The 24,171-nt window shown below is 41.0% G+C and overlaps 1 protein-coding gene and 2 pseudogenes across 7 annotated transcripts in view; 1 reads left to right on the forward strand and 2 right to left on the reverse strand.

The window, feature by feature from the left end:
- MGST2 (microsomal glutathione S-transferase 2) overlaps positions 1-24,171 on the forward strand; it is a 105,472-nt gene that overhangs the window by 34,897 nt on the left and 46,404 nt on the right. For 4 of the 7 annotated variants that reach the window (XM_072621095.1, XM_072621091.1, XM_072621094.1 and 1 more), the window contains 2 exons: positions 7,791-7,866; positions 7,951-8,009. The exons of the other annotated variants lie outside the window; for them this stretch is intronic. The gene's annotated coding sequence lies outside the window, so the exon portion shown is untranslated. The remainder of the gene's footprint in view (positions 1-7,790; positions 7,867-7,950; positions 8,010-24,171) is intronic. 7 annotated transcript variants of the gene reach the window in all.
- LOC140511860 (ELL-associated factor 1 pseudogene) lies at positions 8,855-9,649 on the reverse strand (annotated as a pseudogene).
- LOC140510818 (probable E3 ubiquitin-protein ligase TRIML1 pseudogene) lies at positions 22,098-23,490 on the reverse strand (annotated as a pseudogene).

Consider the following 24,171-nt stretch of genomic DNA (forward strand, 5'->3'; position numbering starts at 1 on the left):
GCTTTCTTTGGAGTCAGAGGATTTTGGTTTGGATTCTGGTTCTGCCTTTCATTGCCTGTGTGCCTGTAAGCATGTCACTCAGAGAGTCATCATGGCATAGTAAACCTGATGATAAAGTAAACCTGATCCTGCTTCCGATACCTCGCTCAGCCTATTTCAATAAAATGGGGATAGAGTTAGACTTAATCCATGATCTCTGATCTTCCTTCCAATTCTAAATCTATGATTCTGTGATTTGACATTTCCCCTCTTTGAGTCTATTTATTCACTAGTATGATGAGAAGCCTGGGTCAGGAAAATGAGTCTTCCAGTTCTAATTTGGTTTCAGACACTCACTAGCTGTGTGGGCCTGGGCAAGTCAGTTAACCTTGTTTGCCTCAGATTCCTCATTTATCAAATGAGCTAGAGAAGCAAACCACTCCAGTGTCTTTGCCAAGAAAATCCCAAATGAGGTCATGAGAGAGTCAGACATAACTAAACATGACTGAACATCATGAGAAGGATGAACTAGCTCAGTCATTTCTAAAGTGGGAACCATGACCCCCTGTAAAGCCATAGAATAACCCCAGGAGGAGGGCTGTGGCTTAACCCTCAAGAAATATGTGATCAACCAATGGGAGGATGGGAAGATGAGTCACATCTATCCCTCCCCCCTAATTGTGGGCTTGCCTCCAACACCCCCCAAAACATTCCCTCAGTCTACTCCTCAGAGTATCTTGGTCCAGACACCTACAGTAGCTACAAAAGGTCAAACTCCCTTCCCCCTTTACCCTCTTTCCTCTGTCTTTTAGTAGATTCAATATGCATACTTCCTCAGGTGGTTCTGCACCTGAATAAGTTCCCCTTTCTCCTTCTCCTGACCTGTTTGTTTTTCCACTGGAAAAGAGTGAGTAGCACAGCACAAGCAAACTGGAATGAATTGTGATTACAGTAATTCCTTGCCCTCTGCTCTTGTCTCTTCCAAAATCTCCTATTTCTATTTAGGGCAGCACCATCTTCCCAGTCATACAGGTTTACAACTTTGTCATTCATTCCCCTTGACTCCTCACTTACCTTCAACTCACATGTCCGATCCACTGCCAAATTTTGTCTTTTTTTAAAAACCTCTACGGTATCTTTAGTATCCATCCCCCTTTTCTCCACTCATCTAGTCACCTCTTCCCTGATCTTCAAGCCTCAAATCTCTTTCCACTCCCATTCAGCATCCACAGAGCCACCAAAGTGATTTTCCAAAAGTGCAGGTTTATCCAGGTTGCTCCCTTATTCAATAAGCTCCAGTGCTCCCTGGCCCCCTCCCCCAGTTGACTTTAGAATAAAATATTATTTCATTTTTATCTCATTTTTTAAAAAAATTATTTTATGAGATTTATAACATACATGATTACTCGTACAGCATATGTATATAATTTAGAAAAAAGTAGAGTCCTATTTGGAGGAGGTGCTCAAAAATGTCTTATTAATAGAGTAGGAATGTGTGATCAAAAAAATTTGGAGGCTAAAGAATTAGATAATAGGTGAAATTTCTTTAGCACTTAAAGGTTTGCAAAGCTTTATGTTTGTTATCTAACAAAGTCTCTGACAATGCTGTGGGGTATCCTGATAGAGATAGTATTAACCTTTTATAGGTGAAGAAATTGAGTCCCTGGTTGAATTCAAATCTTCAAGATTCATTTCAAGTGCCACCTGGTCTTCCCAGTTGCCAGTAATCTTCCTTCTCCCTCAATGTACTTTGCATATTTTTTTGTGTTTACTTATCTGTGTACATACTATTTCCCCCAATAACCCAGAAGCTTCTTGAAGGCACTCTGTGTCTTTTGTCTTTGGACCCCCTATACCTGGCTCAGTGGCTGGCTATGCTTAACAAAGGCTTGTTGAGTAGTCTTGCGCCTAACTCCAGCAGCCTGTTTTATGCCATGTTGCTTCAGAGGTCCAGGCCATTGTGACCCTCTGACCCAGAACATTTGATCAAAACCAACTTAATTTTTTAAAAATTAATTTTCATTTCTTCCCTTTGAAGTTCTGCTTACTTTTGCAGGGTTCAGGCACCAAACACCTCCCAGAAAGATGTTCACTTCTGAGATCAGAGAAGACTCCCTTTCTACTTCCACAAACCCAGAGGCAATTGATAAAGAAAAACTAAGCATCCATAAGGTCACTGGGTTTTGGATTAGCATCATTGCATTGTTTAAGCTTAAGAGTTCTTATTGCCACACCAGGCAATAAACATTTCCTTAGCCAAAGCTCTATGGTTTTAAATCTTTCTAGAGGCAGAAAGTACCACATTTCCAAAGCAGAGCGCCAGATTTAAACTTAAAATGTGTCTTTTTATCAGTCACAGGTTCTGCTCTGACCTGGGCTCAGGGCCTGGTTGAGCATTTGCTAGTTACGGGGAATTCTAATATGTGAGGATGCTGTGAGAGAAAGGATGGGTTTCAGCTAGAAGCAAGAGAAAATAATTCAGGAGGAATCCTTCTGGAGGAGCAGTGTGGAACACACATGGGATATAGAGTCCAGAGGATCTGGTTTAGAAATCAAGCTATGTTATTTTCTTTTTTTGTTTATTTTTTGGAGGTAATCGGAGATTAAGTGACTTACCCAGGGTCACACAGCTTGTAAGTATCTAAGTCTAGATTTGAACTCAGGTCCATCTGGACTTCAGGGGTGGGGCCACTGTGCCATCTGCTGTCCTCTGCCTTATTTTCACTTGTACAATCTTAGACATGTCACTGTTTGGACCTTGGTCTCCTCCTCTGAAAAAGGAGGGACTTGAAATATATTATTTCAAAGGTTCCCTCCTAGTTCTAAATGCTGGGTTTCTTCTGTAAGAGTTTATACAACAGTTTGTCTCACCAGGAGTAAATGGAAGGAGCCAGTCACATCTTATGAAGGTCTTTTTTCTTTTATCAGTATGCCTTGAGCCTGTGGTCAATAGGGTTCTTGATACCAATGCTGCTCCTTCTTGCCTAAGGTTTTCTGTTGTATGCAGGCTTACCTTGCCAGAGTTCTTGGATTGAATCCCTTTTCTCCTGGGAAAGAATAATGCCCAGAGAGTTTTCACAGGCTGAAATGGAAAAGGAGGAAGAATTCACCTGAAAGTCTATGCTTTTAGCCTGGTATGTGGTCAAGAGCAGAGCCCGGAGCATGGATGTAATTGCTTTGCAGCTGTGGGCAGGCGGGAGAAAGCAAAGTGAGAACTGAGATTTCTTTGTGAAGCCATTTGTGGAGGCAGGGCCAGACAAGAACAGATGTCAGCGTGGATCAGAGACAGCCAGAGGAAATGGAAAGCAGCCAAACGTAGCCTGGATCATGGCTAAACTAGCAGCTGCTATGGGGAACATCAAGCAGAATTCAAAACCACGCTTTCTTTCTCCTCTTCCTTCCTTCCTTGCTGATGCAGCTCCCATGACTTTGACGTTGTCCCAATCTCTTTTTTCTTTCTATTCACCTCAGACCGACTGGGAAGAGATATGGAGGAAAAAGGGAAAAAATCCGTCCAAGCTGCAGCACCAACTGCAGCTATTTCTGGAAGTCTAAATGTTTAGCTGAGTTTGTTATACTTTCTAAATGTGTTAATAAATTATACAGCCATTAAGAATGAATTGTTGAATACTATGAACTTGGGGAGGTCCTGACTAAGGGTGTGGAAAATGAAGGGGACATGCAAGAAAATGAATGCTAGAGAGTTTTTGCCATCTTGGTAATTTGGAGTGTTTTCCAGATCATGCTTCCTAGACTTTCATTGAACCCAGAGATTCAATGGCATCCCAGCCTGAGGTCTCTAGAAGCAGGCTACTCATGAGTGCTTGGAGCACCATCTAGTGACCAAATAGTATACTACACCTCTTTCCCTCCCCCTCTGCCCCACTCCCAAAGCTGGCTAAGTAACTGATAGATCACATAACAATTGACTCTCCCATCAACCAGAGGACAGCAAGGCGTTTGTAGTCATTACCAAGTGCACCTTTGTCACTTCAACCAACACACTCATCACCTACTCTCCTGTCACACAAATTTTCAGAAGCCTCTAGGTGGTAAGATAAAAGTTGACACTGTCAAAGATCAGACACCAGGGTGACCCAGACGGAGCAGGATAATGTCCTTAGCAACAGATATCTGGGACCCTGCAGTATGGGCAGCATGTCTTGACCGTCCATTCACGTGCCTGGACCGCACATGTTTCCTATGTGTGTTCCCCACACACTGAGGGGGTGTGTGTGTATGGATAGTGTGGCCCAAATTTATAATGGTGGGGTAGGGAATCTAGAATCTAGCTTTGTGACTTTTCCTACTCTGCTCTTTTGTTTAATGCCTTTGCTTGGAACCAACTGTGTCCTCTGGATGATTAGGAAAAATAAATTAATGGGAGCTTGTGATTTATGTTTCTAACCCCTAAATCACAGAGCAGTTATATGAGAAGTGTTGTCTTAGGTGCTATACATTCAAATCTGCAGGAAATCAGTGACAGAGAGTAAATAAACATTCGTATTGTTCCTACTATATACCACGTGCTGTGCTAAGATATATACACACACGTATACATATATACATACATATATCAGTTAGGTGGCTTAATGGATTGAGCACTGGGTTTGGAATTAGGAGGATTCCTCTTCATGAGTTCAAATCTGGCCTCAGAAACTCACTAAATGTGTGACCCTGGGCAAATCATTTAACTCTGTCTACTTTGGTTCTTCACTGGTACAATGAACTGCAGAAGGAAATGACAAACCACTCCAATATCTTGGCCAAGAAAACTCTGAAATACGGTCATAGAGAGCCAGATGTGACTAAACTACAATATGTGTGGGGTGTGTGCATAATTTATAATTAATATATAGTTATTATCTCATTTCATCCTCACAACAACCCTGTGAGATAGGTACTATTATTATCCCCATTTTACAGTTGAGGAAACTAAGGCAGACAGAGGTTATGTGACCCATGTCATCAGCTCCCTGTAAATGAGATCTTAGTCTTCCCCCACCCCCCAATCTTTATTTTCTGATTCAGCCAGTCCAAACCTGTCTAGGCTGTATGCTAGATTAAGTGCTTGATTTCTAGCCAAAGAAGTTTGAGTTTGGCAAAGCTACTAGGTGTTTTAGTCATTCTAGAATCTGCTTCCTCAACCTTAATTCCTGCTGTGGGAGTCTTACAGGCTTGGGCAGGCACCCGCCTCTCTCTGCTTCTTTTTTCCTCCTTCATTCCATTATGATTCCTTTCCTTGGCTTTGACATTGCAAAGAACCTAAGTGCAATCTCTTTCCTCACTTTTGGAAAACTTTTCCTTTCCCTTTGGCCTCCTGGGTCACTGGATATGAATGACCGTCTCTTATCTGGACTATAGAGATTTCCTCTCCTGGGCTTCAGAACCTCCCTACACTGATTTCTATCATTTACCCTTTACCTATCTAGCTATATCAGTGACTGCAGCCCTTGGAAAATCTCTTGTTCTCTCAAGACACCATTGACTAGAGCTGTAATTAGGGTGGGAGCACTGAGCTTTGTCCTAGGGTAGAGACAAGGGAGATGTTCTTCTACTCCTCTGCTCAGGCATCTCATTCTTTGAATAAGAAGCAAGAGAGATAGGATCGATCTGCACCTCTAGACCAGGTACAACTCAGGGCTACCCTGTGCCATGTTCAGTTCAGAAAGAAGGATAATACAGCAACAGATAAGCCCTGGGTGAGCAATTGTCTGAAAAGTCATCCCATAGATTGGTTGTGTCAAATCCAATAGAAACACATTCTGTGAGAGGCATGTTGACTTAGAAAACCATACGTTAACATGATCTATGTTGTATTGTATTTTTACTAATTATGTTAAATATTTTCCAATTACATTTTAATCTGGTCTGTGCTACTGCAGCTTGATTTCTACCATGGTTATCTTCACTCATGTTTTAAATGATTTTTCATCAGTTATCAGAACTCGACCTTTGACCCAACTGCTGTAACAGGGATTTTAAAGTCAGGATTGGTGGACTCCAAAGAGCCTGTGGAGCCATTTCAGAGGATCTATGAATTTGGATAGGGAAACGTTACATTTTCATTTTTACTTACCTATAATTAGAACTTAGCATTTCTTTCAGTTATTTAAAAAATATTATTCTGAGGATGAGTCCATAAGTTTCACCAGACTGCCCAAGGAGTCCAAAAAAAAAAAAGTGCTCTAGATGGAATGCATTCAGAGAGAAGTTGGCTCTGCCCTTTATGGTTGTTGTTTCCTTAACCCTACTATGCTGTATTAAGATTCTGACACCCTCCTTTCTGAAGACCAGAAAATCTAAAATCCTCCGATTCCTAGGTTGCTGCCAGCCTTGAGTCCCTTTGTACTCACTCAGTTTTCCCCCTTCAGGTCCTGCTGTCCAGTTTCCTCTTGCCAATTTCATTGGTTTTCTGCTGAAGGTCAGGGCCATGAACATAGACCCACTCTGGGATTAATGAACAATCGTACATCCTGGCTGAGGTGCTTATTCTCCCTCATATCCCTGTTTTCAAGACGAGCCATTCTCAGATTCTTCTACCCTCCTCTAGGGAGTGTTTTGCTTCAATTGTGAACTGTAGCCCTGGAACAACCTTAGAGACTGTTTTATGCAAGGATTCTTTAAGTTTTTTTGTGTCCTAGTCCCCTTTGGTAGTCTGGTGAACCTAGGGACCCCTGATCTAGACGATGTTTTTAAATAATTGAAGGAAATGCAAATGTTCTTTTAGCTGTTAGTGGAAATAAAGATGCCTTTAAAAAAACTCAAGTTCACAGACCCCCTGAAATCTATCCATTGATCCTCTGGGGGTCTGGGACTCCAGGTTAAGAACTCCTGGTTTAATCCAGTCCTGGAGTTGTAGTCAAAAGGATACTGAGGAACCAAAAACTGAATGATTTGTCCATAGTAGCTCAGAGAGAAAGCAGTGAAGGTGGGATGTAAGCTCAGCTTTTGGACAAGTCCAGGACTCAAAGTCATAAAGTTGTGATAAAAAAAATCTGCCTGACATTTTTCATCAGGTATACAGGAGTGTCCCCTGCAAGAAGGAGGCTTTCATCACACTAGAGAGAGTTACCGAACTCAAGGGATTATGGTATTTTGGGAGAGACCCAGACAGATCATGGTTAAATATCTGAAGCTGGGTGCCATTAGAGATTGGTGCATGTGGATGGGGGAAAAAATTACATCATTAATTTCTTTTTTTTTTAATTTTACTTTTCATTTTTAACACAGTTTATAACAGATAAAACAATTCAAACTTTTGGTCAGGTGATACTTCTTTTTAAAGCGTTTACAATATGGACCACAAAAGAATTTTTTTTAAAACATTTATCAACTGAGACACAAATAATATTTATGTTTGCTAACTGCAGAAGCTCTTGACCTAATTGTCTCCACAGTATTACTAAGAATTAAAGGACCCTGACTTATTGTTGTTAGTCTAAAATCCTAAGCCTAATAGCTTAATTTTAGACTTGACCTTGGATGTTCCCCTACCAATAATCTATAATTTAATAGATCTGGTATTAAGCTTACAAACCTTTTGACTATGGAAATTGCCACCAAGAATAAGGACGTTGCAGGGAAACAATATCCCCCACACTTCGTGTCATTTCCAGGCAGGAGTAGATTGTCAGCTTGCATTCAGTCAGGCTTAGTCTGCCAGGTGTCAGTGGGGAAATTGAGTCAGGAGAATCCTGCCTCAGCCCAGGCTGAACAGCTGCTCTCCCACCCTTCCCATGAGATCACCTTTTGCAATTCTACATCATTCATTTCACTGACCTCTAATTGAAATTTAACATGTCTTTCAGCTACTTTAAAACTTTATCCTGAGAAAGAATCCATAGAATTTATGAGGCTGCCAAAGGGATCCATCCATAGAAGAGAGTAAGAACCCCTCCCAAAGTGCTATCAAGAATTCACTACTTTTCAATATTCATCTCCCCAACACTTTCTTTTTCCTATCCTCAGGTAACTCCTCTCCCATTCTCTTTCCAATCAAAGAGTATTATCACTTATGGATGGAACAGGTAAGAATGGAATACAGTAGTATCTTTGACTCCTGAAAAGTTTTGCTAGAAATGACCTTAGAGAATGCAATGACTTCATTTTACAGAGAAGTGACTTATACAAGGCCGCATAATCAATCAGCAGCAGAATGTGCTTCATAAAACCCAACTTCCTTTTTGCTTGCACTTGGCTTCCCCAGTCCAAACCTCTTTTGGAAACTCAGGTGTAGGTTGAAGTAAAAGACCAGTAGAATAATGATCACCACTTACCATCACTGTTGCCCAATCATCACGTTTGTCCTGAGTACATTTTAACAAGTTAACTTACAGTTGTCTGGCTCAGTGATTACAATTTAAAAAAAAAAACCATAAAAATCCATAGCTTTGAAAAGTCACTAAAGTCTATGTATGCCTAAGTCTGTCTCCACTGGCCTAACAGGTCAGGTCTAATTGGGCAAGGAAAGTTACAATCTTCAACCCACCATGGGCAATAATTAAGAGGTTTTAACACACTCTGGGGATGCTGCCTTCCCCCCAAAGACCAAATAAAGATGAAAGGTCCAAACTCGTGATTGCCAAGGATGTCTATCACACAACCTCTGAACACCCAAGATTCCCCCCTCCAACTGTCCAGGTGTTTCATCCAAAACGTTAACCAAAAACAGTCCTCCTAGTTATTTATTCTACAGATCTAGATAAAACTTGTAAAACTGTATTCACATGATGTATCCAAGACCACTCCTACTCGAGCTTGGGGACAGCTCACTAATGGCCAAGCGCTCTCCTTGGTGGTGGATTTTCTGCTCTCGCCAGGCAGATGTCTCCACGACGAGTTCTAGCAGAGACACATGCGGGAAGCTCCGCTGCTAGTCATCACTGTCACTGCCACACTCACTCAGTTCTAAGTCATTTCGCAAGGTCTTCCTCAGCGGTCGTTTGCCCGGGGTTGGCTGATGCCTTTGGCCACAGGCTTCCTGTGACTGAACTGCTGTCGAGAAGCCTGGGAGAGGGAGGCCCGGGCGTCCGGCTTGTCTCCTTCGCTGCCCCGCTCGGAATCGGAGAAGCTTCTCCCGCTTCTGCTCCTCATCTCTTCCAGGATTTCAGCCTCTGCTCTCAGCTCCCTCTCAATGTCATCCAATTGGGGTTCAGGTGAAGGCTTTTGGCCCAGCAGGTGATTTTACTGGACCTCTAAATGGGGCCCAAACAGGGGGCCGGTCCTTTCTCGACTGGATTTTGCTGCTTCCCTCGGTTCTTATCTTCTTGACCTGGATCCTGCTACAGAGGTTTTCCAACACGTATTCACTGGTGTCATGATTAATGATGAGAACTGTCTGTCTTTTGTTTCCTTTAAACACAGTCATTGGAGGTGTTGATCCAGGAATGTGTAGTAGTACAATTGTGACCATTTCCTTTGCCAATCTGGAGTTTTCCTACACATGAAGTATCTATGACTGTTGGTTTAAAATCATAATGGATGGTGCGGGGGAGGACTCGGGACTCTTCTCGAAGCTCTGGCCGACCTTCAGGATGTGCTCCTTGCGGTCCATCAGCAGGTTCTCGGTGAGGCTCATGGCCCTTTCCAGGCCTAGGGAAGGGGCGTCCAGACACCGCCGGGTCCCACCCCTGCGCCCGAGGTTTTCCATTAAGTCTCCTGAAACCATGTTCCTAGGCCTCTGATTCCTTCCTGCTCAGAGATTCCTCTCAGGACAGAGAATGCTAGCTCTTTCCCTGGAGCTCTGGCAGCTACTAACAGATACTAACACCGTGCTGCTGCCGTCTTTTTAAGATGTCTTAAAAATCTTAAAAAGATGCCGTCTCTGCTTAGTCACTCGCTTTACTCTGCCCCAAAAGGTGAGAACTCTGGTCTTGAGAAGGCCTCCAGGCTGTGTTCCACATCTGAATTCTCACCTTTCTTCTAACCCCACAATTCAGCATTACCATCTCTTGAGGAAAACACCTTTACTTTCTCTTCGTCCTGTGTCCCAAAGTGCTTCTTAGTCTCTGCAATGGGGCTGAGTTCTCTCTCTCTCTCTCTTTTTTTTTTTTTTCAGAATTATGGACCTCAGGTTCCCCTATGGTGTTCACAACCTAGACATTTTGGACCAGAGTTGTCTAGTACTTCACTCCTTCCAACCAGCGGGAATTGGAGAGAAATGATCAGATTTTTAATTGGCAGTATAGTGACAGCATTAATATTGTTTTGAAATGTCTTCTTTGGTGTTATAGCTGTGAGAAGAAGCAGAGGAGGGTTTACAGGGGAAGAACAAAGCTACTACAACAGAAGGTAGCAATAAAAGTTTATTTTGTAAAATATCTCACCTCAATTTCCTACCCTCTACTAATCTGTTGAGGTCTTATTCATTAAAATTGTTCATATTAGATGTTCATATTTCCTGATTTAGTGGCAGGTCCTGAATCTATTGTGGCTCTCAACTGCATTCTTTCTCAGGAAGGGACCAACACTTTTCCCCCTCAATGACATGTAAAGACAGTTTTCAACATTCATTATTGTAAAATTTTGAGTTCCAAATTTTTTCCGTCCCTCCCCAAGACACCAAGCAATCTGATATATATTATACATGTAAAATCATATTTCCACATTAGTCATCAACATCCTTTTAAAAATTAATTATAAAATTTATCATCATTTTTCTTGAATGTGTTTTACATAGCATCAATTTTTCTTTTTCTTTTTTTGTTTGATCTGTTTTTTCTTAATTACCTGTAAACAAAAATTTTTAGCATTTGATTTTTCAACTTCTGAGTTCCAAATTCTCTTTCTTCCTCCCTTTCACCCCTCTTTCAGAAGACAAGCAATTTGATATAGATTATAATTGTGTAGTCAACCAAAAATGCCCATGTCAGCCTTGTTGAAAAAGAAAATGCAGACAGCAAAAAGAATAAAATTTTTTTAAAAAAAAGTATGCTTGAGTGGCACAACCGAGGTCTTCCTGGGACAATTTGAGAAGATCAGAAGAAAAATCCCAGGATGAGGTTTGGCCCCTATGAAGAGTAAACACCTCCAGGCTAGGGTCCCTTTTAACAAGCCCAAAACTGCTTAAACAAGAGGCAAGTCCTGGGGTCCATTGGTTTGAGAGGTTGCATCAGCCCCAGATACAGGAACTTTTACCTCCCACCCCATAGTGAGGGGAGTTGGGCGACTGACCACAGGAAGACTGAGGGAACTTCTGCTGATAAGGAACTCCAGACCCAGCTGTGCTGTGAAGAGTGGCAGGGGTGAGAAGGAACTAGCATATGCCCAGTGAGTTCAGAATAAGTGGGGCAGAAAGCCTCTGACTGTGGGCACTTACAGGAGGCTAGAGGTTTGGCTTTGGTTCCAGGCTAGAGGGGAGGACTGAAGATCTGCGGTAAGAGGCACCATTTCCTATACCTCAGGGCTAGAGGTGATTACAAAAATTAAGCTATTACCACAAAATTGGATGGGGAAAGGAAAAAGAACCCAAATAGAAAGTTATATGAGAATAAAGATGACTGGGGTTCATCTTCAGAGGAGGATATTGAAGTAAAGAAACCCCCAAAAAGTAACGTCAGATGGCCACCTGCCCAGAAAGAATTCATAGAAGATCTTTAAAAAGATTTTAAAAATCAAATTACAGATGGAAGAAAAACTAAAAAAATTACAGTAATCCAAGAAAAACAAGAAGATTATGGAAGTCAACCAATTAGAAAAGAAGATCCAGAATATTAAGGAAGAAATGACACCTTGAAAATGAGAATTGGGCAAAGTGATGCCAGTGAAATTATAAGAGATCAAGAAATAATTAAACAAAATATGAATAATGAAAAAATAGAAGAGAAAGTGAGACATTTTATAAGAAAAACAACAGATTTGGGGAGTAGATCAAGAAGAGAAAATATAAAAATACTCTGATTAACTGAAAGTTCTAAGCAAAAAAAGAATCTTGACACAATAATACAAGAGAAAAGTAAAGCAAATTGGCCTGAAGCATTAGAACAAGAGGGAAAGTAGAAATAGAAAAAAAAATCCATCGATCACCACTTAAAAAAGATCTTATGAGGACAACTCATAGGAATATTATAGTCAAATTCTGAAACCCCAGATCAAGGATAAAATATTAAAAGCTTCAGGATTAAAATGATTTAAATATGATGGTGCTACAGTTAGAATAACAAAAAACCTAGCAGCAGAGACATTAAAGGACTGCAGGTCTTAGAAAACAATATATAGAAGAGCAAAAGAACTGGGGCTCCAGTCTAAAATATCATACCCAGAAAAAAAAATTGACATTTGGTAAATTCTCAGATTTTCAAGACTTTGTTAAAAGAAAAATCCTGAACTTAAAAAGATTTGGCATACAAACCAAGAAACATATAAGGTACATACCAAAGACTGATTATGAGTGATTCATAAGGACAGACTTTTTATACATGTAAAATGTATGTTTAATATTCTTATTAATAATTGGGTAGCTTTTAAAAAAGATTGGGGTAAACCTGAGTATGATATGAATTTAAAAAGTAAAACCATTTAGGAACAGCTAAAAAGAGTAATAATTTTATACAAATGAGGTGCAAGAGGAAGAATCGAAACAGAGGAATTAGAGGGGGGAGGAGGGCTGATAATTCTGGTAACCTACTCTCCTGGGCAATAGGTTTAAGAGGGAAAAAATACATATGTATTTAGAAGAGTATAAAAGTCTTCTAAATTCAGAAGAAATAAAACAGTAGGGGCATAAGGATATGGGAGAAGACAAGGGAGGCATCGTTAGAGGGGGAAATGAGGGAATAGGTAAAAGGGGCATAAAGAAGGGTGTTTAGTTTTATAGGAATAGAAGAACAGGGTAATTATCCTCAGAGAGGGGTAGGTAAGTAATAGGAGGGCAAGTCAGTGGATAGAAATAAAATAGAGGAGGAAGGAGGGATAGGAAGCAAGAGATATGGACAAACATGAAAGCAGAGATCAGGAGTAGGAAAGTTTGGGAATGAATATGTCTATGTATGTATGTATATGGCATGTATATATCTATAGCTATAGAGAAACAGATCTAAACTTTATTGTAGCCTTCTAGGGGAGGGTAAGCAGGGGAAAAAAGAACAAAATAAAAAAGTGCACAACAGAGAACAGAAGAAAACTCACAAGGAAGCAAAGACAGATAATTCTCAACACAATGTGTATTATTTATTATACAGGCTTTCTTGAAATGAAAATTTATTGTTACATATTTGGAATCTTCTCTTATGTTCTGCTTTGCACACAATGTGCCTTTTTTCCTTTCTTATTTTGTATTTAAGTTTCAATATTTGTTTTTGATAGCATTTTGTTTCTTTTCTCTATTCCGTTTTTGTGTTCTGGCCCCAGTTTTTTAAAAAATGAAATTAAAAAAATATTTTTAAAAACATGCTTGAATCTGCATTCAGATTCCATCAGTTTTTACCTCAAGGTGGATAGCATTTTTTATCAGAAGTCCTTCAGAATTGTTTTGGATCATTGTATTGAGCCTCCTCTATTACAAGTTTAATCCTCGGACAGCATCATTACAATGGCACTCTGACAGGAGCCCCTGTAGATATCCCTGACATCAGGAAAGCAACAGTACCTTTTTCATCAAGACTAGTTAAGGGAATTCAGATTTAAGGGAATACAGGGTCAACTATTTTCTTACAGCAACATAGATTTGGGCAGTTTGTAAGCAGCAAGGAGATTTATATTGACTTGTGTTGACCTTCGTTGACAAAGAAAACCATGCCATCAGAGAGATGATGACATGACTTGCACTTGACTCTGTTTTGAGTGAGGGAGGGCTGTGCAGGTCACCAGCCTCACTTCTCCTCCAGAGTCATCTGAATCCAGTGACTAGATATTTATCCTGATAACTAGATAGTCCTGATAACTAGAGATGACCCAGGATGAGGCATTTGGGGTTAAGTGACTTGCCCAAGGTCACACAGCTAGTGAGTGTCAAGTGTCTGAGGTGAGATTTGAATTCAGGTCCTCCTGACTCCTGCACTGGTGCTCTATCCATTGCACCACCTAGCTGCCCCACTATATTGACCTAACCTTAAATAGGCAGTCAGGGGGCTCAGTGGACAGAGTACTGGGCTTGGAATCAGGAAGACTCATCTTCCTGAGTTCAAATCTAACCTCAGACACCTAGTATCTGTATGACCCTGGGCACGTCACCCAACCATGTTTGCCTCAGTTTCCTCCTATGCAAAATGAGCTAGAGAAGGGAAGGACAAACTACTCCAGCATATCTCCCAAGAAAATCCCAAATGGAGTTGTTACAAAATGAGTGAACAACTACTACAACAATCCTTAAGTAGAGAGGAAGTAATTGAAATACCTTTGTTAATTTGGCATTTAAGTGTGTAGGATCCCAAGTAGATTCCCACCCTTAAGCAGAATTCCTAGATAGAGAAATCAGCAGAGAGTTTTGTTTGATGACTTTGACCATTGATCATAAAAGAAGCAAATGTGTCCTTGGAAAAGGGGTCTAGCTTTAAGCCATTTTCCATGAGCTATACTGTAGGCAGCGTTGATTCAGAATTGAGCTGGAGGGTAATTCCTTCACTACAACCATTACATAAAAGGATAATAAAAAGTAGAGATTAATGGGGAAAGTGTAGAAATTTAGACAAAGTACTCTACAAGAATTTGCTGAGAAAAAGAACATTTTCAGTTGGTATGTGGGTGTGTGGGGATGCTTAGGAAAGACTAAGAAGAGGAATTCCTCATAGAGAAACAATACTTATATGTGGATAATGGAGGTATTATCCTTATTTTACAGATGACAAACTGAGACGCAGAAAAACGAACTGACTTATTTAAGATCCCATTGTTATATAGGCAAAGAAACAAATCTATCACTCTTTGCAAATCATATGATGATATAGTTAAACGTAGTTGGAGAATCAAGTGAAAAACTGCTTGAAATAATAAATAACTTTAGCAAAGTTGCAGGATATAAAATAAGCCCACATAAATCTTTGGCATTTCTATATATTACTAGCAAAGTCCAACAGCAAGCGATAGAAAGAGAAATTCCATTTAAAATTGTTGTTGACACTGTAAAATATTTGTGTGTCTACCTGCTGGAACAAACCCAGGAACTATATGAACACAATTAAGAAACACTTCTCATAAAAATAAAGTCAGATCTAAATCATTGGAAGAGCATCAGTTGCTTGTGGGTAGACTGAACTAGTATGATATAAATGACAATTCTGCCTAAATTAAATGACTTATTCAGTGCCATATCAATCAAATTACCAAAAAATTATTTTATTGAGCTTTAAAAAATAACAATTAAATTCATCTGGAAGAAAAAAGAGTCCAGAACATCAAGGGAATTAGGGAAAAGAAATGCTAGGGAAGGTGGTCTAGCTACACCAGATCTTAAACTGTATTATAAAGCAGCAATCATCAAAACTACTTGGTACTGGCTAAGAAATAGAGCAATGGATCAGTGGAATAGATGAGGTACACAAGCCTTGGAGTCAATGACTATAGTAATCTATTTGTTAATAAACTCAAAGGTTCCAGCTTCTGGGATAAGAATCACATTTGACAAAAACTGCTGGGGAAAGAGATCATAAAAATGGGACAGGGTCCCACATGTACAAAAATATTTATAGTAGCTTTCTTTGTGGTGGCCAAAAACTGGAAATCAAGGAGATGCCCATCAATTGGGGAATGGCTGAACAAATTGTGGTATATGAATGCAATGGAATACTATCGTGCTATAAGAAATGATGAACAGGAAGACTTCAGAGAGGCCTGGAAGGACTTATGTGATCTGATGCGGAGTGAAAGGAGCAGAACCAGGAGAACTTTGTGCACAGCAATGACCACAGTGTGAGAAAGTTTTTTCTGGTAGACTTGGAACTTTGTTGCAGTGCAAGGACTTTAAATAATCCCCAATGGTCTTTTAAGGCAAAATGCCTTCCATATCCAGAGAAAGAACTATGGAATTCAATCTCAGAATGTAGCAGATCATTTTCTTTTTCATTACTTTTTGGTTTGTTATATGATTTCTCCCATTCATTTTAATTCTTCTACACAGCATGGCTATAGTGAAAATGTATTTAATAGGAATGCATGTGTAGAACCTATATAGAATTGTATGCCATCCCTGGGAGGGAGGGAAAAGATAGGGGGGAGGGAGGGGGAAAAATCTAAGTTATATAGTAGTGTTTGTAGAACACTGATAATAAAGAAAATTAATTTAAAAAACTGCTGGGGTAACTGGAAAATAGTATGGCAGAAACTGGGCACAGACCATCTCTTGACACAGTATACCTCAATGATGTCCAAAAGAGTAAACTATTTAGATATAAAAGCTGATACTCTAAGTAAATCGGGAGAGCAATGAATAGTTTACCTGTCAGATTAATGGAGAATGGAAGAATTTATGACCAAACAAGAGATAGAGAACATTATGAAATGCAAAATGGATAATTTTGATTACATTAAATTGAAAAATTTTTGTACAAACAAAAGCAGTGCAACCAAGAGCAAGAAAAGTGGGAAAGAATTTTTAGAATCAGTATCTCTGATATAGGGCTCATTTCTAAAATACAGAGAACTGAGTCAAACTTAGAAGAATATAAGTCATTCCCCAATTGATAAAAGGTCAAAGGATATGAACAGGAAGTTTTCAGAGGAAGAAATGATAGATATCTATACTTATATGAAGCAATGCTCTAAATCACTGTTGATTATAAAAATGCAAATCAAACAACTCTTACTTACCACATCACACTTGTCAGATTGGCTAACATGACAAAAAAGGAAAACTATAAATGCTGGAGAAGGTGTGGGAATAATTGGAGCACTAATGCATTGTTGGTGGAGTTGTGAACTGATCCAACCGTTCTGGAGAGCAATTTGGAACTATGCCCAAAGGGCCATAAAAGTCTGTATAACTCAGCAAAACCATTTCTAGGGCTGTATCCCAAAGAGAGGGCAGCTAAGTGGTGCAGTGGATAGAGCACCAGTGCAGGAGTCAGGAGGACCTGAGTTCAAATCTCACCTCAGATACTTGACACTCACTAGCTGTGTGACCTTGGATAAGTCATTTAACCTCAGTTGCCTCATCCTGAATCATCTCCAGTCATCCTGATGAATATCTGGTCACTGGATTCAGATGGCTCTGGAGGAGAAGTGAGGCTGGTGACCTGCACAGCCCTCCCTCATTCAAAACAAAGTCAAGTGCAAGTCATGTCATTATTTCTCTGATGGCATGGTCTTCTCTGGCAATGAAGGATGAACACACAATCCCAAAGAGATCATATAAATGGGAAAAGGACCCACAAGAACTAAAATATTTTTAGCAGCTCTTTGGGTGGTGGCAAAGAACTGGACATTGAGGGAATGCCCATTGCCTTCCTGATGTCATGGTCCTCTTAGAGAATGAAGGACAAACCACAACTTGTGAGCAGTAGTAGCTGCCCCACTGGGGACCCAACTGGCCAGTTCCAGTTGGCAACTCAGCTCCTGGCCTCCTTCCTTCCCTCCCACCTTTCCTTCCATCCTCTCCCTCTGGCCAAATAGGGTACTTTACCTCTAGGTGCTGCCAAAGAAATATACGTTTCCATTATTGAAGCATCACAAAATATCTTGGGGTTTACAGCCTAGATTTCTTTTGTCATGAATTTTTATTTACAAACAGTTTTACCGATGTCATTTGTTCTTGCACAGTCATTTCTGAATGTGTCCCTCTTCCCTGTATACTCACTCTTATGCCACTATCTTTCTTTGTACCGAGAAAGAAAATGAACAAGTAAAGCAAAATTAAATCAAACCACATGTGACAGCATATACCACATTTTACACAATAACTCCACAACATAACTCCTCCTCTTCCACCTGGAACTTTCACCTGGAACTCCTACCCTTCTTGTCCTGGTCTCTGACCTGTGAACTGTTCATGTTCAGTCATTTCAGTCATGTCCAAGTCTTCAAGACCCCATTTGGGGTTTTCTTGGTGAAGACACTAGAGTGGTTTGCCATTTCCTTCTCCAGCTCATTTGACAGATGAGGCAACTGAATTAAGTGATTTGATCAGGGTCACACAGCTAGTCAGTGGCAGAGGCCAGACTTGAACTCAAGAAGATGATTCTTCCTGACTCTAGGACTAGCGTTTTATCTACCGGGCTACCTAGCTGCCCTCACCTCTGTTAGTCTCAGGCCTACCATGCCATCTTTCAGCCATCTCCACGCTACAGTGAGGCAGGTATCCTGCCTACGTTTTCAACTATAACCTTCGGTGTTGTCCTCTATGTAAGCTCCTTGAGGGTAGGAGCTGTTGTGCTTCTGTAGTCCTAGCACTGAACCCAGTGACTGGTACCTAGTGAAAGTTTAATAAATGCTTATTCATTCATGCATTAATTTGTTCATTCCCTCATAGTGCCACATGTCTCCAATGAAAGTGCAAAGACATATTTTCTCATCCCTTGTTTGGGGCCAAGACTGTTCATATATTTTCACTGGATAGGAACTCTTTTCTCAGAACTCCCTGTTTCTTTGTATCTCTTAATTCTCTGTTGTCTATGGATAACACTCATGATTTGCATACAGTAAGTATATTATCCATGTTTCTTGAATGAATGAATAATACTCTAGGATGCTAATTAAGTAGATTGGATCAGGGTGGCTTATATGAATTTTAGTACCTGAGTTATATGTGTAGGCAGTAAATAGCCAAGATAGAGACAGAACTCTAACTCCAAATGAATTTTTTTAAATTGAATTTAATTTTTTCAGTCAATGAAAGTTTGCATCCTTTCTCTCAACTTCCTCTCTCTCCCACCTCCTTCTCTCCACTCCATCCCCAACCACTGAAGCGAGAAAAACAAACCCCTTGTTAAAACATGTATAGTTGAACTAAACAAATTCCTGAATTGTTTGGTGTGGGGGGCAAAGGGCCTTAATCTACATTGAATGTACCACTTTTCTCTGTGTAGGTGGATAGCACATTCCATCATGTGTCTTCTGGAGCAATGATGGCTGACCATTATTAGGCTAAGACTTTTAAAGCATTTGCCTTTACGGTATTGTTATTGTGTAAACAGTTCTCCTGGTTATGCTCCCTTTAGTCTGCATCAGTTTATATAAATCTTCCCAGGTTTTCTTGCAGCCTTATCTTTTCTGATAGCACAATAGTATTCCAGCCCATTAGTAAGTCTTAAGTTTCCAAGTCATTCCCCAAGTGGTGGACACTTCCTTGGTTTCCACTTCTTTGGCAACATCAAAAGAGCCATTGTAAATACTTTTGTACTCAAGGATCCTTTTCCTCTTTCTTTGATCTCTTTGGGGTGTAGACGTAGTAGAGCGCTCTGGGTCAAAGGCTATGCACCATTAAATAGCTTTGGAAGCATAGTTCCAAATGGCTTTCCAGAAAGGCTGGACCAGTCCGTAGCATTCTTTCCAAGAAGTAAGTGGCAATAATAGACAGAATTTCAGAGCAAGAAGTTACCTCACAGAGACCCTAATTTGATCCTTACTTGAACATCCCTGTTCTAAGATTGCTACCTATGGGAACTTGGATCAATTACTTGATCTCCCTGGGTCTTCATGTGTGTTCGTCCTTCATGGCTGAAGAAGACTATGCCATCAGAGAAATAATGACATGACTTGCACTTGACTTCTCCTCCAGAGTCATCTGAATCCAGTGACCAGATATTCATCAGCATGACTGGAGATGACCCAGGATGAGGCAATTGGGGTTAAGTGACTTGCCCAAGGTCACACAGATAGTGAGTGTCAAGTGTCTGAGGTGAGATTTGAACTCAGGTCCTCCTGATTCCTGCACTGGTACTCTATCCACTATACCACCTAGCTGCCCTGTTCTTAATGTACTTACCTGTGAAAGGAGGGAGGCATATCATAAGGCCTCTGAAGGGCCTTCTAGCTCTAGAGACACTAGCCCATTATCCTAAGAACCAGGATTTGATGGTCTTGGGTGTCCTTAGGGCATGGGCAGTGCAAAGTGGGCATGTTTTGTGGGCATGCTTTGGGTTCAGAATGAAGGGGCTTCCAGAAACACCTTGTATTCATTAGGCATTTCATTTTTAGTTAATGTTTGGTCATTGCCCATTCAGAAACCTTTTACTGTTGCTAAATTTTTCAAGACCCCAGAAGTGGTCAAGACCTACAGTTGAAGACATTCTGCGGATTTCATGACTAATGTAAACTTAGAATCCAGCTAGAAGTTGACTGTGCTCTTTATGATTTTTGGCTCCTTCACCTTCTTACCCTGTATTAGGATTCTAATACCCTCCTTTCTGAAGGGACCTCCTGGTTCCTTTTTCTGGGTGTCCAATTTTTAGGTTGCTGCCAGCTTCGAGTCCCCTTTTACTCACTCAGTTTCTCCCATTCTGATCTTTCTGTCCAACATTTCTCTTGCCAGTTCCATTGGCTCTCTGCTGAAGGTCAGGGCCATGAACACAGAGCCACTCTGGGGTGAATGAGCAATCATACATCCTGGCTGAGGTGCTTCTGCTCCCCCACATCCCTGCTTTTAAGATGAGCCATTCTCAGATGCTTCCATCCTCCTGTCGGGGCAGTGTTTTGCTTCAGTCATAGACTTTAGCCCTGAAACAACCATAGAGACTGTTTTATGCGAGGATTCTTTACCTTTTTTGTGTCCTAGTCCCCTTTGGTAGTCTGGTGAACCAACAGACCTCTGATCCAGATAATGTTTTTTAACTAATTGAAGGAAATGCAAATGTTCTTTTAGCTGTTAGTGGGAAGGAAGATGCCTTTAAAAAAATTCAAGTTCACAGAACCCCCTGAAAAATATTTATTGACTCCCTGGGAGTCTGAGACTCTAGGTTAAGAACTCCTGGGGTAATTCAGCCCTGGAGTTGTAGTCAAAAGGATACTGAGGCTCTCACAACTGACTTGCCCACAGTAGCTCACAGAAAAAGTAGTGAAGATGGGATGTAAGGTCAACTTTTTGATTTCATGTCCAGGGCTCGAAGTTACAAAAATGTAACAACAACAAAAACAATCTGCCTAAAAACAATCTGCCTGTCATTTTTCCTAAGGAATAAAGGAGTGTCCAATGCAAGAAGGTGGCTTCTCTGACCCCAGAGAGAGTTACTCAACTCAAGGGTCCATGAAATTTTAGGATTGGAAGAGACCCAGAGACATCATGCTTAAACATCTAAAGCTGGGCTCTGTCAGAGATTCGTACACTTGGGTAGGGGAAAAAAATGTATCACTAGTTTTCCTGACCTCCAGTAGAAAGTTAGCATTTCTATCAGTTATTTTAAAACTTGATCCTGAGAGAGGATTCATAAGATTTACAAGGCTGCCAAAGGGGTCCATTCACAGAAGAGGTTAGGAGCCCTTCCCCAGATCCTATCAAGGACCCACAACTTTTCACTATTCAGCCCCCCAACACTTTCTTTTTCCTGTCCTCAGGGAACCCCTCTGGCCTCCTCTTTCCAATCAAAGATCATTATCACTTATGGAGAGAATAGGATAGAATCGAATACAAAACATCATTGACTGGAGAAAGTTTTGCCAGAAGGGACCTTAGACATATTGTAGTGCAGTTCTGGGGAAAAAGCAGCCTCCAGGGCACACGGGGTCTTCTAGGTCCTCTGGGGCAACCTTTTGATAGAGTCCAAATTGCAGAGAAAAAATCCTTTTTAAAGGATATTTGTTGTGTGGAGCTTGGATTCAGTCCAGGGGCTGCACTTCAGGACCTAGAGGGCCATATGTGGCCTTAAAGGGCCAGGTTCCCCACCTCTGCTCTAGTGCAAGGATGTCTTTGTATAGAAAAGTGATTTGTACAAGGTGACACAATCAATTAGCAACAGAATGTATTCTCATAAAGGCCAATTTGATTTTGTTTGAAGTAGACCTCCCCAGTCCAAAGCTCTTTTGTCCTGTGTTGTGTATTACAATTTGGGCATATGGTTTGACGGGATGAAATATTTTTTGGATACTTCATAGAAATAAGATAGACTTTATTCTCATTGGTTTGTATAATCATACATAACTTTATTGATCAACGGAGTTTCGGAAAATACGAAGCCACATGCAGTGACATGTCACTTGTCATACACAGTCAGCCTTAGCCATAGGCATCACTTACAGATTCCATGTTCCTTCAATTATTCCCCTGGGAAGAAAATGAGTGAACCAGGGCTACTTTCTTCATTAAGACCAGAAGGAGAGAAGTAAGGGCGAATAGGCCTTTCAAAAGCTAAGTTGGAGAGACTGTAGACAAGAGATCTGTCTGTGACAAAACAAAATGCTATGTGTCCCTTTTCATAATCAAGAAAAGTACTTACTATTGGAATAGATGTGCTGGACCAAAAGCCTGTTTGTGAACTCCAGAGGAAGAAACCATTTCCAGATGCGAAGCCTACCAGGGTCCTTACATCTTCAGAGGAATAAGAGAGCTTCCCCTTTCTGCTGACTGAATCTTTACAGATGCCCAACTCCCACTCTGCCTTATCTCCCACCTGCACTTCCCAATAGTGTTTGCCTGAGGTGAAGGTCTGGGCCCCCAAAACAGCAAGGACACAGCCAAATCCCTCTGTGTTGTCAGGCAGGTCCTGAGGGACCCTTCCATACTGGACACTCTTCAGATCTCCAGACAGGATGAGATGAGGATTAGCTGATTCAGGATCAAGAGTTATATCCCTGTGGAAACTCCTGAGCACTTCTCTCAGGCCTGTGATGGGGACAGTGAGCCAGGCAGGACAAGCAAGCTTGGGGTCTGGAAGCATTGACTTCTCACTCCTTTTCAAAGTGGCTGCCAGGTCCTGGTGCATTTCCAAGGGCAAAATTCTTGTCTACATCTAAAGCCATTCGTTGCAGATTCTGGATTTGTTGGGACAGCCTGGCCTTGCTCTCCTTCAGCTTGACTCGATTGAGTCTGGATTCCTCCTTCAGTCTTCGCAAATATCGATATTCTTCATCCCATAAGAACTGGTGCATTTTCCCATATTCAGAAATAATGGAGTGTTTCAGAGTGACCTCATCCTCCTGAAGGCAGGTCATTCTTTCTGTCACTTTGTCCAAAGCCCTTTTAAATTCCTCTTCTTTTTTCTGTAAGGCAGTGCTAGTCTCCTGGAGCTTGTCTTTACCCTTTTCAGAGGCTGTTTCCAAGGGAAGCACTTGGTGATCCTTGTGCTCTGGGGCTGATGAACAGAAATCACAAAGGACTCTCTGGTCTTCCTCACAGAAGAACTTCTCTTTCTCCCCGTGTTGATCACAGGTAGTCAGGTTCACCATGCTCCGCAGTAAATGAGGTCTGAGCATCTTGCTTGTGATGGACAGATTCTGCAGGTTCCTGTTGGGCACCATGTCACTCTCTTTGATGATCCCTCGGCACTGTGGGCAGGTGAGGGTTTCATTAACTCCCTCTCTGCACTGGAGAAGACACACTGTACAAAAGTTATGACCACATTTGACAGTCACTGGGTCACTGAAGTAGCCCAGGCAGACGGAGCAAGTGAGCTCTGCCTTCAGATTTTCAATTAAGGCTCTTGCATCCATGTTCCTAGGATTCTGATTCCTTCCTTCTCAGAGCTTCCACTCAGGACAGGGCAGAGAATTCTAGCTCTGGCAGCAACTAATACTGTTGCTGAGTTGTGGAGGCCTTTTAAGGAGCCGTCCTCTGCTTAGCCCCGCCCTTTGCTCCACCCCCCAACAGGTGAGAACTCCTGTCTGTGGAGAGGGCTTCCAGGCTCTGCTCTGCATCTGAGTTCTCACCTTTTTTCTTGTATTTTGTTGAATTAATTAATTAATTTTTAGTTTTCAGCATTCATTTCTGTAAGATTTGGAGTTTAAATATTTCTCCAGCTCCCTCCGTTTGCCCTACCCAAGATAGTGTGCAATCTGATATAGATTCTACCCACACATTCATATTAAACAAATTTTTACATTAGTCATGTTCTAAAGCAGCATTCGTTCCAATGGGAGGAACCACAAGAAAGAACTCACAAAACAAAACAACAGCAAAAACAGAGCCAATAGTATTCTTCCATCTGCAGTCAGACTCCAAAGATCTTTCTCTGGATGTGATAGCATTTTCCATCATGAGTCTTTTGGAATTGTCTTAGATCCTTGCATTGGAGAGAAGAGTCAGGTCTATCAAAGTCACACATTGTGGCAGTTTCTGTGTACAGTGTTCTCCTGGTTCTGCTCACTTTACTCAGCACCAGTTCCTAAAAGTCT

This window comes from Notamacropus eugenii, chromosome 6, assembly GCF_028372415.1.
Source record: "Notamacropus eugenii isolate mMacEug1 chromosome 6, mMacEug1.pri_v2, whole genome shotgun sequence".
Taxonomy (NCBI): Eukaryota; Metazoa; Chordata; class Mammalia; order Diprotodontia; family Macropodidae; genus Notamacropus; species Notamacropus eugenii.